This window comes from Canis aureus, chromosome 23, assembly GCF_053574225.1.
Source record: "Canis aureus isolate CA01 chromosome 23, VMU_Caureus_v.1.0, whole genome shotgun sequence".
Taxonomy (NCBI): domain Eukaryota; kingdom Metazoa; phylum Chordata; class Mammalia; order Carnivora; family Canidae; genus Canis; species Canis aureus.
The window spans coordinates 29474093-29490598 of NC_135633.1; the positions used below are offsets into that span (position 1 = coordinate 29474093).

Below are 16506 nucleotides of genomic sequence, written 5' to 3' on the forward strand. Positions count from 1 at the left end.
TTCATAAGGAAGGAAGAATACCAACATTTATTAAGGTCCTATTGTGTGGCGGGCACATTCACAAACATCACTTCCGCCGACCCCTTGGCCCTGGAAGGCACATTTGCCTTGAAGGTCATTGCGAGGATGAAATAGGACGAAGCATGTGAAAGTCCTGAGTGACTCGTCAGCAGTTTGAAGAGTGCAGAGAGGTCGGCCTGGCTTCAGAGCACAAGAGGAGGAGGCTGCAGTGGGCGGATGAGGACGTCTGGCTCAGAGGGGGCCTGCAGACCTCAGATGGAGTTGGCCTTCTGTCTGGGAGCAGTGAGAGCTGGTAGGGGATTCATCAAAACAGCTTGGCTCTCCAGACGTACAGTGTGGCCACTGAGTGGAGATGGACGTGGCGGCGGGGGGGAACGGCCAGGTGTGTGGAGGCCAGGGGGTTGCTGAGGAGTCCCCAGTGAGGTCCTCTCCACTTGTGAGATCTTGAGCTGGACCAGTGTGTGGCAGTCCTGTTGTTGGCTTCCACATCTCTACAGCACGTTCAGAGCCATGATCTGAGTTTTCCAGTCAAAATCCCCAGGAGGGGGCAGTACAGGCCTCAGTCTCCCCTTTGGGAGACAAAGTCCAGGAGCACTAAAGGTTTCCCCAAGCCCACCCTGGGATGAGTCACCAGGCTGGAGTTGGAGCTGAGGCTCCCGTAGGCTGCGTTGCTGCCAGGGCTCTGGCGGGCCTGGGAGGGAGAGAGGCCGGAAGCCTGGGGGCCCAGCCCGGGTCAGCCAGCGTCCATCACTGGGAGCATCACCCGGCTGGCCTGGCTCAAAATAGCTCTCCAGACGCAAGGAAATATTTTATCCTACTCTGTTTTCCCACCAAAAATAAATAAATAAATAAATAAAATAAACATTTCCAAATCTCAATGGGGCCAGACTCCAAAGAGGGCGAAAGGGAACAAGAACGTGCCTGGCCGCCTACTGGGAAGTCCAGTGTCTGTCCTTTTAATTCCTTTCTTGAGGGTCAAGACTTTGCTTCATGACATGAGTGTGGAGACTCCCACGGCTTTCCCAGTGGTGACTGGCTTTTCTCTTGGTGTCAGGCTGTCCTTTCCCAGGAGTCACTCATCTCAGACGTGGTGACACATGAGGGATCTAAGAAATATATGACATAACTTTGTCCTCAAGGGGCTTACAAGCTGCGGGGTGGCCAGGCCAGGCTTCCTCTCTCCCCAAAGCACTCTTTGAAACTGGGGGAGAGAGCACTAATATTTAGGGAGCTAAATATTACCAGGCACTTCCACCAAACATCATTCCTTTCGACCCTCACAGTAAGCCTTTGCGATATAATAACTTCCCATTTTACAAATGAAGAAACTGAGGCTCAGAATGGGCACGATCTGTTCAAGGTTTCATAACCACTGTGTGGCAGACCTGGGACTGGTTTTTATATTACCTGGCTCTAAGACTGTGTTTTGCATCCTTTTGGCTCTCATAAGGTCCACATGGAGGCTGGTGTATGGACTGAATGAGATCCAGGCTCACTTGTGCCCAGAGTTCCCCTTACCCATGGACTATGGTAGCCCCAGGTCCTGAGACACCAAGACCCCACCAGGGAGGCAGAAGTGAGGCTGGTGTTGTGGGTTGAATTGTATTCCCCTTCAAAAGACATGTTGAAGTCCTTAGCCCCGTACTTGTGAATGTGACCTTATTTGGAAATAAGGTCTTGGCAGGTGTAATCAAGTTAAGATGAGGCTGTTAGGGTGGGCCCTGATCCAAGATGGCTGATGTCGTTATAAGATGAGGGAAGACAGCTGTGTGAGGACAAAGGCACTGGGGCCATGTTGCCATTAACCAAGGAATGCCTAGAGCACCAGAGGCTGGAAGAGGCAAGGAAGGAACTTCTCTTGGAGGAACATGGAGAGAACATGACTGCCAACTCCTAGATTTTGTACTTCTACCTCCAGAACTGTGAGAAAATACATTTCAGTTGTTTTAAGTCATCCAGATGTAGTCCTCTGTTATGGCAGCCCTGGGAAACTCCTACAGCTGAGGTTGTCCCCCTGGCCTCCTCAGGATGCAGGACCTGGGACAGAGCAGAATTTGATTCTCAGCTTCATGAGGGGAAGAACTTTCTCCCAGTCAGAGCAAGTCCTCGGAGGAGGTGTCTTCTTCTGGAGAGCGAGAGTCACATCACCAGGCATATATATGAGGGATCGGGGGGCCATTTGATGGAGATATATGGTGTCTTACTGAGTTTGAGAATTCATAAATGTATATAAAGATCGAAAAATAGATTGATTGGCCTACCAGATAATAAATTTGTTATTTATTTTGTGACTATGCTCCCTAGTTTGGGACTGGTATGTTCATATTTGCTATGTCTTGTAATGAACAGAGGGCCTTCATTTTTATGTTATCAAAGTTACCCATCTTTTTATGCTCTATGCTTTATAGTTGTCTGCTTTCAAAACCACTTTTTTTCTCAAAGTTATAAGAGAGGCTCCTATATTTTTCTGAAAATTTAAAATACTTCCTCTCACATAACTTTTTTAATTCATCTGGAATTGATTTGTGGTAGGGCATGAGGTAGGGTGCTAGTTTTGTTTTTTAAAATATAGATAAGCAACTGCTCAGCATCAATCTATATTGCTTGGACTTTTGTCTTCTGTCTCCACAATACCACCTCACAATGCTATTTGCTAGAATTTTATACTTTTTTTTTTTTAGATTTTATTTATTTTTTCATGAGAGACAGACAGAGAGAGAGAGATATGCAGAGACACAGCCAGAGGGAGAAGTAGGCTCCACACAGGGTGCCCGAGGTGAGACTTGATCCCGGGATGCCAGGATCACATCCTGGCCTGAAGGCAGGCGCTAAACTGCTGAGCCACCCAGGGATCCCCTATACTAAGTCTTAATATCTGGTAGAGCAAAACTTCCCCAGCCTGTTCTTCTTCTGTAATGTCTTTGCTATATTTTTTGTATCTTTTAAAGATCCTTGAAAAATTCTTAGCACTGTTCACTTACATAAAATTTCTCTGAACATAATACTAATATGAATGATTTACTTTAAAATTTGTGGAACAAAGACAGGGAGAATTTGACAGTTTGGTATATATCTTTATAAAATGTTTTCAGTGTAGATATCAACACACACACAATGTATACACTTATGTATACATTATGATAAAATTATTCTTCACATATTGTTCTTCCATTTGGCTTTTCAACTAAGAAGCATGTTAAATATATTTTAATATCAGAAAAATAGAACTGCCCCATAAAGAAAATACCTGCAGAGTATCCTCTTTTAGAGAACATAGGGACTCTAATATAGTCAACCAATTCCTTATTGAAGTATGTTGGTATTTCCAACAGATAATTTTTCAAAATCATTCTACTTCAATAAAAAAATCACTCTTCAAGAAGATTGTAGTGATTTATACTCCCACCAACACTACATCACACTGTGGGTCATTAGTCACCAACACTGTTTTGTTTTTTTTTAAGATTTTATTTATTTGCTCATGAGAGACACAGAGAGAGAGAAAGAGAGAGAGAGAGAGACAGAGACAGAGACACAGGCAGAGGGAGAAACAGGTTCCATGCAAGGAACCTGACGTGGGACCCGATCCTGGGTCTCCAGGATCATACCCTGGGCCAAAGGCAGTGCTAAACTGCTGGGCCACCGGGGTTGCCCACCAATACTGTTTTTAAGGAAATAATTAAACAGATACAATAAAAGTAGACCCAAGAACACAGTAGGCACTGTGTATCCACCACTCATATTTGCCACATATTTTTAAATAAAGATTTGTTTATTTTAGAGAACGAGTATGTGCATGTGAGCTGGGAGAGAAGCAGAGGGAGAGGGACAAGCAGACCCTGCTGAGCGTGGAGTCTGGTGCAGGGTTCAATCCCACGACCCTGAGATTATGACCTGAGCTGAAACTAAGAGTTGGATGCTTAACCAGCTGAGCCACCCAGGAGCCCCATTGGCACATATTTATAACATCAGCTTTTTCTTGCATTTTCTTTGGAAGTAAAGTAAGGAAATTTCACACATATATAAAAATAGAGTGAATGCTGTAATGAACCTCCTCACCCAGCTTCAACAATGATCAATTCGTTGTTAACTATGCTCCATTTAGATTCCCAACTCCAAATTATTTTGAAGAAATCATACAGTTTTATCTGTTAATACTTTAGTAAGTCGCTCCAAAAAGTAAATACTTTTATACCTTAAAAATTAATGATTTTATAATACAATCATTCAATGTATCAAAATTTTCTGTTTACCTTTTTTACATATATGTATGTGTGTGTGTATGTGTGTGTATAATGTCTGCTTGAATAAGGATCCAAACCAAGTTCCAGATGTTGCTCATTGCTTCCGATTCTGTCTCAAATTTTTTTTTAAATTCTGAAACAGTCAAAAACACAGAAAAGCTGCAAGTATGTTACAAAGAACTTTTTTCCTGTGAGCCTTTTGAGAGTGAGTTGTGAACCTAGTTTTCCATCAGCCACCTAATCCATATGCAGTTTTCTACAATCAAGGATTGTCTTTTCTATAACTACAGGACAATCATCAAAGTCAGGATGTTATTACGGAATCATTACTCTCATTTATTCCTCAGACCCCATGCAAGTAGCTAATTGCCCCAGTAAGGTCTTTTATAGCCAAGGATCCAGTTCAGACACATGTACTGTATTTAGTTTCCTCCGGTCTGGAGAAGTTCTTCAACTTTTACTTGACTTTTAAGACCTTGACATTTTGGGGGCGCCTGGGTGGCTCGGTTGGTTAAGTATCCAACTCTATTTCAGCTCAGGTCCTGATCTCAGGGTCTTGAGATAAAGCCCCACATCGGGCTCTGAACTGGGTGTGGAGCTTGCTTAAAATTCTCCGTCTCCCTCCCCCTCTGCCCTACCTCACCACCCCGCTCTCCATCTCTCCTCCCCTCTAAAAAAAAAAAAAAAAAAAGACCTTGATATTTTGGAAGTTATTTTGTAGATCTCCCTCAGAGTGAGTTCATCCAATGTTTCCTCATGATTATACATCTTTCACACAATAATCAGGAAAGTTTCCCTGGGTATTCCTCATTGCATCTCCAGGTGGCATGCAATCTTGATGTGTACCATTAGTGACGGTGGTTAAGGTGACATCTGCCAGTCTTCTCTACAGTGAAGTTACTCTTTCTCCTTTGTGATTTTATAGAGAGATACTTTGAAACTGCAAATATCTCATTCCTCCTCAAACTTTTAGTGTAAAATCACTTGTTTATATCAGTGTGGACTTAGGTTTACTGTTTTATTTAAAGGGTTATAAACTATTACTAACATTACTTTGATGCTCAAATTGTTCCCAGTCTGGCCAGTGGGAGTCCCTTCAAGAGGGCTTCTATATCCTTTTGAAAATTCCCCATCATTCTTTAAATACTTCCTTACTTTCTGGCACAAAAAGAGGTTCTAGTTGTATCTTGTTCTTTTCCTATCCCTATCCTGTGGTGAGACATTATCTAAGGAAATGCAAAATGGTGATATTCTAATTCTATTTTTCTCTTTGTTTATTAGCTAGAATTTTTTTTTATTCCAAAACAAAAAATTTCCTTTCCATCAATTATACTGGTTCATTTCCTTGAGATACAGTCAGGATAAATGTTGGAGTCTTTCCCTTTACACTCCAATTTTCATAACTATGAACTAGTTTTCTAGCATCTTCCAAAGGCTATCAATAAAGATTTTTTGTTTTTTTTTAAATAAAGATTTTTTAATAGTATTACTGTGAACTTACTAATTTTTATGCATTTCGATCTATTTGTCATTATTGGTATTGATGTTCATATGATCCCATCTCTGATCAGTGGTAGCCTGTCTTGGGCTTTTACTCTTCCAGATGAAACTAATCATGAGGAAATAAGAGACAAACCCAAACCAACTTTTCTTCCATTGAGATTTTGGGAATTTTGTTTGGGATGGTATTGAATCTATAGGTCAATTTGGGGAGAATTGACAACTTCAAAATAGTGAGGCTTCCTGTTCATGAATGAGGGGGTGCATCTCTGTTTGGGTCCCCTCTAATGTCTTTTAACAAAGTTTTATTAGCAATAGTGCACATCTTTTGTTAGATTTATTCTGAGATACTGTATATTTTTATTGCTAGTACAAAGTGTATTTTTTAGAAGTACACTTCTAACTGAAAAAAAAAAGAAACAGAAAAATGGTACCCAACTATTGTATATTGATTTTACATCAGAAAAACTGCTAAACTCTTTTATTAAGTCCTAATAACTTGACCATAGATAGCTTGCTTTTTTATTTGGAAATTCCTACTAACTCATAACACAAATCACAGCCTAGTTCTGTTTTTTTCCTTTTCAGTCCTTGTAATTTTATTTCTTTTTTTTTTTTTTTATCTTACTGTGTCTTTGGAAGCTTCTAGTTCAATGTAGAACAGAAACAGCAATAGTAAGCATCCTTATCTTAGTCTTGTTTTTAAAGGGAAGGCTTTCAATGCTTCAGAATTTGTAATGTGTTTTGGTTTTGAGAGATACAAACTTTAGAAAGTTTATATTACTAATTTGCCAAGAGTCCTATTTTTTTTCCATGAATGGATATTGAATGGATGATCCACATAATTATTGAAATAATTTGAATTTTTGCCTTTAATCTGTTAAGAAAAAGCAATTTATTTATAGACTTTTCTAATGTTGAACCCTGTGGTCAGAGAACACTGATTGTATGAAACTGATTCTTTGGAATATGCTGGTGCTTGTTTGTCAGAGAACACTGATTGTATGAAACTGATTCTTTGGAATATGCTGGTGCTTGCTTTGTAGCCTAGTCTATGACCAGGATGCAGAGGTGATTCCCTATACTTTAAAATCAGATTCATTTCCAGTCATTGGATGTGAGGCTCTATATGCATGTATTTGGTTGCTAAAGTCTTCCTAATGATTCATTTAAATGATCTATCAAATCCTGATACATCTCCCACTATTCGTTACACATACACACACACACATACACGCATTACTTGAAAATAATAGATACAAATCTTGGTGTTGTGATTACTGGTGTATTCGATTTGTTTGGACCATCTAGCACATAGTAGGTGCTCAGGAAATCAGTCACTGTCGACCCTGGTCTCTTGGAGGGCTTTGGGGGTAGGGAGTGGGGAAGGGAAGGGAAGTGAGGCCTCTTCTCACATAACCCCTTAGTCTGGGGAGCCTACGGACATGGTTTTCCTGAGAAAAGCATGGCGTTTCCAGAAAGACTTGGCTGAGAAAACCCCAACCTAGTCTGAGGCCACATAACTGTTTCCTAGAAACAAGATGTGAGTGAAACTCGGCCGGTGCCCGAGTCACAGCATACATTTCCTGTTTTTCATCCACGAGCTAATAAAGTTATTTCCTTCGTAGGTTCTACTGCTGAGCAGGAAGGCCCCGCTGCCTCAAGGCTTGAGGCCGGCAGTTATCCACCACGGGGCTCCAAGCAGAGGGAGGAAGTGGCCTGGGCTCCCCTGGGGGAGGGGCTTCCTCAACTCTTCTCCCGCACGTGCGTGGTCCGCTCAGCTCCTTGGTGGCACCAGAGCCACCTTTACCCTGAGGGTATCCAAGGTCCTTTCCCCAGCCTGGAGCCCTCTGTGGATCACCTGACCCATCTATCTGCTTCCTATTTCTCTGGAAAGTCTCCCTGGATGTCTGACCAGCACCTCAGACCGCTACGTGTCCCACACAGGTCTTCTCTTGTATCACCTGGGTCTTCTGGATGTTCCTCATGTGCCCCCGCCCTCCCCCCCCCCCCCTGGAGCTGTCACCATACACCCAGCTGCTAATCAGAATTAAGGGCATTACTGTGCACCCTGCCCAATCCTTCTGGCCCCCAGCCAGACACCTTGGTCTGGGCTTCCCAGCCTTGGTCCAGACTCTGTTCACGACAGTGTGGGAAGGGCTTTTGTCTGGCCCAGCTGTCCCCCACTCACTGGGAGTTCTCCAGGGGCAGGTTGGATTCATCTCTGTGCCCCCATGTCCAGCAGAGTGGGACGTGGGAAGACTCAAGAAAGCTTGTTTAATAGACAAATGAATGCATGAATGAGTCAGCCATTCTTCTGGAACTTCTCCAGGATAACACTGTACCACCCCTCTTCTTCTGACCATCTTCCCTGATGGTGGTTTCTAGAACCCTCTGCCTCCTGCCCCCTTCCTAAACCTACTCCAAGCCTCGACTTTCCTCCCCACATGTGAACCCCAGGTGCAAACCTTGTCCTGGTCACTCCTCTGGAACAGCATCCTGGCTCTGGCTCTGGGGGTGGCACAGTCCTGTACATGCAGTGTTGACTTAACTTATTTCACTGGGTCACTTATTCTTTATTTATCCAAGTCTTTACAGAGCCCAGAATATATGCCATGCATTGGGGATACAGCATGACAAAAACAGATAAGGTCCCTCCCATTTTGAGGCTCACTCACGAGAGCAGGGAACAGAGGAGCCAGTAGCCTCCAGTCAGTTGCTGGTGTTGTCCAGGTGAGCTGGGGCATCTGCAGGGGTATAGTGGGGATATCCCCACCATAATAGGATGGGAGGGCTGTGGGCTCCCATAATAGGATGGGAGGCAACAGCCCAGACAGCAGGCTGAGTTGCAGGTCTCAGTCTAGCTCCCAGAATGAAGTGTGTAGAAGGATGGAGGGCAGTGAGCGTCAGGGCTGGGATTCACGACACATGATGACCCAGACAGGTGGTGAAGTGGCAGGTCATGATTTGAGAGTCCAGCAGCCCTGACACACCAGCAAGGTCACTCTCTGAGCTCTTCCTTTTCTGAAGAATGGGTGTTAATAATCCCCACTTCAGTAGAAGAGGAAATAAATGTCTACAGGGAAGGCCCCCTGGCACAGATGAGGGGCTGAAGCTGGGGCCAGGGACTGCCCTGAAGCATGGGGTTGGGGCCAGAGCTGCTCAAAGTCCTCCTGTCTTCTTCTAAGGGAGGTCTTGAAGCTAAGATGAGGCCAAGGTGGGAAGGTGGACGGGCAGCTGTTCAAGAGGATTAGGGCAAAGGGTGGGGGGTTGGGAGAGATTCAGTTTTGAGTTGGGCGATTGATGTACATGACTAAAATCCTCACAAGCCTAAGGTGGAGCACATCTCACCCCGAGGAAACCGAGGCTTGTACAGGAAGTGACCTGCCACAGGTAAGTGCAGAGCTGGGCTCAAATTCAGATTCATGAGAGCCTTGCACTCCTGCCCCGATCTTACACTGAGGTTAGGGGCTTTCTGGCTCTCCCCTCCTTTCTCACAGTTGAGCTTTGGGGTCATGAGCTGGTCCTCCCCTCCATGATTGTGACCTGTGGCATTAAACAACTTCTCTGTCCTTGATCTTCTTCATCCACTGTTTTCAGGACAGTCTGGAGTCCTGCAGGAGCCCAGCTGTGTGGTCCAGGTTCTACAGTAGCTTCTGTGCTGAGCACATGGAGGGCTGGGGCCATAACGCCTCATCCAGGGCCCCGCATGGAACAGGAACCAGGCAAGTATTTGCTAAAGAAGGAAGGGGCAGAGGGTGGCCTGGGATTCCAGAATGCCCTGAATGGGTGAAACTTCCCCACAGTGCAGAAGGGAAAGAATATCGACTATCAAGTGTGGTGACTCACTGTCCCAAATGTGAATCCCACCCTTGGCCATCGTTTTTCAAATTTCAGTAAAAGAAATAATATAAAATTTGCCATTTTAATCCTTTTTGAGCGTACAGTTCGGTGTCGTGCAACCAGCACCACCATCCATCTCCAGAACCTTGTCATCATGCCAAACTCGTGGCAGTTTCTGCAGCCTGAGTGCCCTTAGGCAAGTGAGTGCCCTGGCCCTGGGCCTCTGAGTGCTTATTTACACACCAAGGAGTGCCCTGCCGCAGGGCTTGTTGTGGGGCTGAAGCAGATGGATGCGGCCGAGCTTCCTGGGCCTAGTGGGGTGCACCCAGGAGTGGCTGGTTTTGTTCCCACCATCAGCACAAGTCAGCCCCTCAAGGACACTCGCTAAAGGGCAAGACTGCATGTAATGATAATGGTCCTGTGGCACGGGCCTGACACTGCATGGAGGAGACCCACTGGTGGGCAGCTAGGAGACCTGGATCCTAAAGCCACCCTGCTGCCCACTAGCTGTGTGGCTTTGGCCAAGTCGGCCTCCCCTGGGCCTCTGCTTGTACAAAGAGCAGGTGCACCAGGGGGCACTCTTGCACGTGGTGCCCAAAGCCTGTTCCGTTCCCTTAGTCCTCAACCTCAGTCCTCATCTGACTCCTGCCAGGGCTGGGAGACCAATGAGCAGTTACTTGTGCATGTGGAAGGGGAACCAGTGCTAGGCTGCAAGACCCTCAGGGATGGAGGTCCTGGCTCTCTCTCATTCACACATTCACTCATTCATTCACTCACATGTTTGGTGAACCCTCATCTGTGCTAGGCCCCAGGCCGGACTGGCTATAAGGGACCTTGTGCCTGCCCTCCAGGGGCTCCCAGTCCAGCGGGAGGTGCCAGACTTGCAGGGACGAGATGATATTCTCGGTATCCTCTAACCTGAGGAGGGGCAAAGTGGTGCGAGGCCTGCGGTGTGGACGGGCTGCAGCAAGTGCTCCCTCAAGCTCTATCTACTCATCTGCAAGGCAGGTGTGCATAATGCAGCCACCCTTCGGGTCTGTGTGAGGAGCAAACAAGGGGGTGCTCATAAAGAACGGAGCATTGCTGCTCAGAAAACATTCGGGCTCATGCAAACACCACACAGGTGCGGTGAACCCCACAAGGAAATGTTGCATGTGTGTGTCCGTCTGTCCCTCAGCCAAACCCTTCCTGGCACCTGTTGGAACAAAGCATTTTTCAGGTGCTGCGTTGCAGACCTCCCATAAACGGGGCTGCTCAGTTCTGTGTGGTACTTCTTGAGAACCCGTAGAGATGCTTATCTGCGCTGAACTGTGGTTCTTAGAAGGGATCTACTGTTGGTTGAACATAAACTTTGGGTCTAGGGACACAGAAGAGCAAGATGCAAGCCCCTCCCTCCAGATCCTTGGTCTTGTGGGTAGAAGACAGGTGTGAAACTTCAAGTGGCCTGCCCTTTGCGGGGTGGAAGTGTGACCCCAAACCCTGCCCCCTGTGCAGGTGGGGGTGGGGTATTGAGTGGAGAGATTGACTCGACTCATGGATAGAAGGCAGGACCAAAACTGAGGTGAAGGACTGTTTTTGGTCACTTCTGATGTTTCTTCTCAAAATACCACCACCACCACCACCACCACCACCACCACACAACTCACACGTGCATATCATTTAGGTATTAAATCTAAAATTCCCATTTTACAGATGCAGATGCTGAGGCTTGGAAACCTCATCCATTTGCGGAAGATCACGCTGCTAGCAGGTGCCATAGTCAGGAGTTGAATGCTCACACATGGGGCACCAGAGGCCACCACAGCACCCTCTATTGCATCAAAGAAACTTTCTCCCTTTGTGGGTACCTACATTCCCCTCCTTCCCTTTCTACCATCCTATTCTCTGATGTCCTCAAAATTTCACCTTAAAACCACAGGACCAGAAGGCTGCATCCCCTTCCCTGGCACAGACCATCAGACAAGGACTTCTTGGCTGTGTTTCTCAGGAAAGTGGTAGCTCCGCAATCCCCATTTACCTGCAGCACCAGCCTAGGGACAGCCTCCTGCTTAGGGAGCGCCCAGGTACACAGGCTCCACCCTGGGGTGCGGAGCTGAGGACACAGCCTCTTTGTTCTCTTATCTGCGCCCACAGCCACTTGGATGTGGGGAGGGCTCTGGGCAGCTCTGCCAACCAAGCATGGGTTTGCCAATGAGCCAACTGAGTCCAGGTATCCACAGATGTAGTACGTGGGCACAGCAGAACCACCTGGGAGCTTAGAAAAAGTCCCCACCCCAGACCAATGAAACCGGAATCTCTGGGTGGGGCCTGGGCATCAGCATTTTATGAAAGCTCCTTACCACATTCCATGATGTGTAGTCCGGTCCGTCTTGGTTGGCCATAATGTGGTCCTCGTGGTCATGGCAGGGGGCCCAGTTTGGACAGTAATTTGCATTGATCCTCAAACCTCCCCTGCAACAGGTTTTATATGATCTCATGTTATAGGTTGAATTTTGTCCCCCCAAATTTATACGAAGTCCTAATTCCTAATCCCTCAGAGTGCGACCTTGTTTGGAGATAGGGTCTTCACAGAGGTAGTCAAGGTAGATGGGGTCATTGGGTGTGCCTTAACCCAGCATGACTGGCATCTCTCTATAAAAGGAAATAGACCGGTACAGGGCAAATGCCATGTGAGAATGGGGGGCAGAGACTGGAGAGATACATCTAAAGCCAAGGAACACCGAAGATGCCTGCCAACCACCACAAGCCCAGGGAGAGGCGGGGAACGGGTTCTCCCCGCAGCTCTCAGAAAGAAACAGCCCCTGCGACGGCTTGATCTTGGACTTCCAGCCTTCAAGACTGAAACAATACATTTCTTCCTTTAAGCCACTCAGTTTGTGCTACTTTGTTACAGCAGCCCTCAGAACCAATTATCTTCTTTTCACAAATGAGCAAAACCAAGATTATGAAGTGACTTCCCCAAGGTTACCTGCGCACAGTGACCCTCTTGGGTGCTTATTTCTCTGCCACTTCTTAAATGTGGATCTCCGCCCCTATCTGAGCCCCCCACCCCCCACCCTAACCCTGTGCCCTCAGCTCTCCAGGTGTTCATCCATCCATACACCTTGAGGCAGACAGTGTGCTGTGCACAGGGGCCCAGCAGAAAAACAAGCAACAGACACAGCCCCCACCTCCACAAAAGGCAACAGACAATATGCAAAGTAAGTGAAATCCAGGTCAATAAATAGTATGTTACATAGTCTCACTGCCACGGGGGACATAGGGCAGGGAAGGGGCACAGGAAGTGTGGAGGGGATGGGGTTTTGAACAGGATGGTTGGGAAGGGTAACCCAGAGGTGATGGTCTGGGTACCACTGCACCCCCCCGGGCTGCATCTCCTACTGAGACACACCTCCCAGACCCTCCCCAGTTCCTGCTCCCCTTGGGGCACCTCCCTTGGGACTCATGCTGCCCAACCTGAATTCAGCCTTTGCCTCCACGTGCTCCACCCCGGGGGCGCATCCCAGCAAACGGGATCACCATCCACATTCAGCTGCTCAAACCAGAAGCCCGGAAGCCAACTAGATTTGCACCCCTCTTCCCCTTCACCCATCCAACCCTGAGAGAGAGAGGTGTTCCTTCCACAGGTGCTGGGGCTGCTGGCTCAGCTGCCTCTCAGCTGGGGCAGGGAGGGCTATTTCTCATAATGGTGGACCCAACACCATTCTAGTCACTGGTAGACCCACCTGCTACCTTTGGTGGCTCCATCTGCAGAGGCCATAGTTTGGGCCCTGAGATCTGTACATCTGCCTCCTCTTCTGTATCGACCAAATGCTGTACCCCTTCCAGGCTTCCGGGGGGCCTTCAGTGACCTGCCCAGGGAAAGCCGGCAGGAGTACCAAGTTCTTACCCTTTCTGGGCCTTAGTCTCCTCATCTGAATAATGGGCACAAATCCCTGCAGGGCTAGCCTCTCAGGTTATCCTGGCTGAGCCAATGGAAGTGAATGGCATTGCTCTGAACAGCAGGTACCCATGGATGGGCTAGCTGAGGGGAGGATGGGGTGGGATGCCATATGTGTCAATGTGAACAAGCCAGAAAGGGCAAAGTGATCCAGGCTGACCAGTCCTCACAACGTGCTCTCTCCTACCCTTGGTTTCTCTACAGGCCTCTTTTCTTCTGCCATCATCCTCTGTAAAAAAAATTCTGGCTCAGATGCCTCCTTCCTCTGGAGGCCACATTGTACAGGAGGCAACTCATCTTAATAATAAGGTATGGTCTGAAATCTGGGATCTTGGGGTTTTCATGGACTTCCCAGGGGTGCTAGAGGCTTTATGGGGGAAGAGAGGGAGATCTAGACATGTTCCTCAAACTGCAACATTGGACAGAGCCTTCTTATTCTCTTGCCTCTGAGAAGCTCCAGGGCAGAGCAGCACAGGCCCCAGGGGGATGGGAGGGAGAGAGAGCAGTCTCTGGCCAGATGACCACATTTGGGTGTCCCCTAGGCCTTGACACAGAGTGGATGCTCAAGGCAGAGACGTTATATATCTGAGGTGGGGTGGTCAGTGGACTTTAGATCTTGTGTGATGCTTTTAGCTGGTGACTCAGTTTCTCCATCTGCTGAATGGAGCTGCCTGCCAGTCCCCTATCCAAGCTGAATGGCACCCCCTGCTCTACTCTGTGTGTGTGTGTGTGTGTGTGTGTGTTCGTGTGCACGCACATGCATGCCTGTGTAGAATAATGGGGAAGGAAGGGGAAAAGCCACATCCTAGTTGGGCCTTTCTGGCACCATCCCTACCAGCCTTTGACAGGGCAAAATAAAAGAGAAACAAACTGTGCTGTCCACCCCCTTTCTGGTTTCTCACTTCCATGTGAAGGTTGGTGACTGAAGGAAGTTCCCTGGTTGTGCCTGTTCCTCACTTGGTGGCCCAGGAGATCAGTGAGTTCAGCGATCCTGGGGCAGGGGATCCTCCTCCACTCATCTGTGCTCCTGATGTGGGCTGGGCTGCAACATCCTGTCAGTGCTGGGGGAGGACTAGACTGTCATCCTGCTGTGTGACCTTGTGAGAGCCACTTGACTACTCTGGGCTGGCTTCCTCCGCTAGCTAAAAGGGTAATCATACTTACCTCATGGGATTGTTGAGGGGGGATTAAATGACACATGACCAGTACCTAAATCCCTGTTGTCATTTCTGGCCCCTAGCCTGGTCCGCACCTTCTTCACTCCAACTTGGAAAGCCAGTGTCCTCAGATGACTCCTGGGCCTCTGTAACTGTGCTCTCTTATTTAGTAGCTGCTAGCCACGTGCAGCCGTTCAGCATCTGACGTGCTGGCTTGTCTGAATGCAGATGTGCTGTAAATATAAAGTATATATCAGATTTCAAAGACAATATAAAAAAGGAATTAAAATATATAATTAATGGGGGCACCTGGGTGTGTTTCAGTCGGTTAAGTGTCTGCTTTCGGCTCAGGTCATGATCCCTGGATCCTGGGATGGAGCCCCACATCAGGCTCCCTACTCAGCAGGGAGTCTGCTTCTCCCTGTGCCCCTCCCCCAACTCATGCTTCCTCGCACTCTCTCAAATAAATAAATAATAATAAATAAATAAAGAATCTTTTGAAAATGTGATTAATGATTTCAATACTAATTAATATTAATTACATGATGAAATTATTAAATTTTTTACGTATTAGGCTAAAATATGTGAAAATTAACTTCACCTGTTCCTTTTTACTTTCATACTGTGGTTACTAGAGAAATTTAATTAAATGTATGGCTTGCATTATATTTCATTGGGTAACACTGCTCTAGAACTTGAAAGGCCATTTGCAGGGCATCTTCCTAGTGGCTCTCAGAAAAAGCAGCCTTTGGAATTCCCACTGAATTCCACTCAACCTCAGCCACTGAGGAATGTCTGCTTTCCAGACAGGCTGTGGGTTCTGGAACCCACTCTGGGTGGCCTCACTCACTTCTCCTCGATTCCCCAAGCATCATGTGGCCTCCCAAGAGGCTTAGACCCAAATGAGGAACCTGTGCCCCCAGGACAAGTGTGGCCAACAGAGCCTGCAAGCCCTGCCCTTCAAACCCTATAGCTATCCAGCTGGTCAGAACCTCCAAGCTGTGTGGGAATCTGCCTGTGTCGCTTTCTCCCCCCGCAGACCCCAAGGATGTGGCTTTCTCACCCCAGGGCCTGAGTCGGCTCCAAGGAATCTCTGTCCTCTCAAGAGGATAATGAGGGGGGAGAGGCAGACCGTATGATGCTGGAGAGCTTGGCTCCAGGAGCCAGAGAGAGCCATACACCAGATGTGTGGCTGGGACAGGTCCCCTCTTCTATACACCTCAACTTTCTCATTTCGAATGGGCATAGTCATTGTGCCTGCCTCATGGCGTTGTGGGGGCACTAAATGACACCATCGGCATGGCCTCTGGCACAGTGCCTGGTTCATAGCACGCTGTAGTAGTGAGAGGGACAGGAAAGAGTTAGGGATGTGGCTTTTGGCCACAGCCTCCTTCAACCAGCCACAGGAGGAAGGTTCCAAGGGGGCGGGGTCAGGGTGGGAAGGAGGCAGTGGACCATAGTTCCCTTTAGACTTTGGGCTATATGAAGCCCGACATGTAGCCCAGCTGGCCCATTTTCAGATGAGAAAACTGAGGCTCATTGCAGTGAAGTGACTTGCCCAAGGATGGCACTAGGGCTGCTGTTGGGGGCTGCCTGTCTCTAAAACCTGTGCCCTCTCCCTTCGACTGCACTGTGAAATCTGAGCATGGTCTTGGGGGTAAGAGGACTTAAGAGAGCTTAAGAAGAAGCTTGAGCTAATATGGCCCCTTTCTCACTGTGACACTGAGTCTTTGAAAGAAAGAGATCCCCCCCTCTTAAAACTGGGTTTCCCCAAAGCAGGCCCTAGGGTCAAGGACTTGGG

General features: G+C 47.4%; 1 long non-coding RNA gene across 1 annotated transcript; it reads left to right on the plus strand.

The window, feature by feature from the left end:
• The first annotated feature begins 7825 nt into the window (after nucleotides 1-7825).
• LOC144294929 (uncharacterized) lies at nucleotides 7826-15154 on the plus strand. Its single transcript, XR_013362271.1, has 4 exons — nucleotides 7826-12808; nucleotides 13753-13857; nucleotides 14463-14698; nucleotides 14789-15154. It is a non-coding gene; the product is annotated as an uncharacterized LOC144294929 (long non-coding RNA).
• The last annotated feature ends 1352 nt before the right edge of the window (nucleotides 15155-16506 follow it).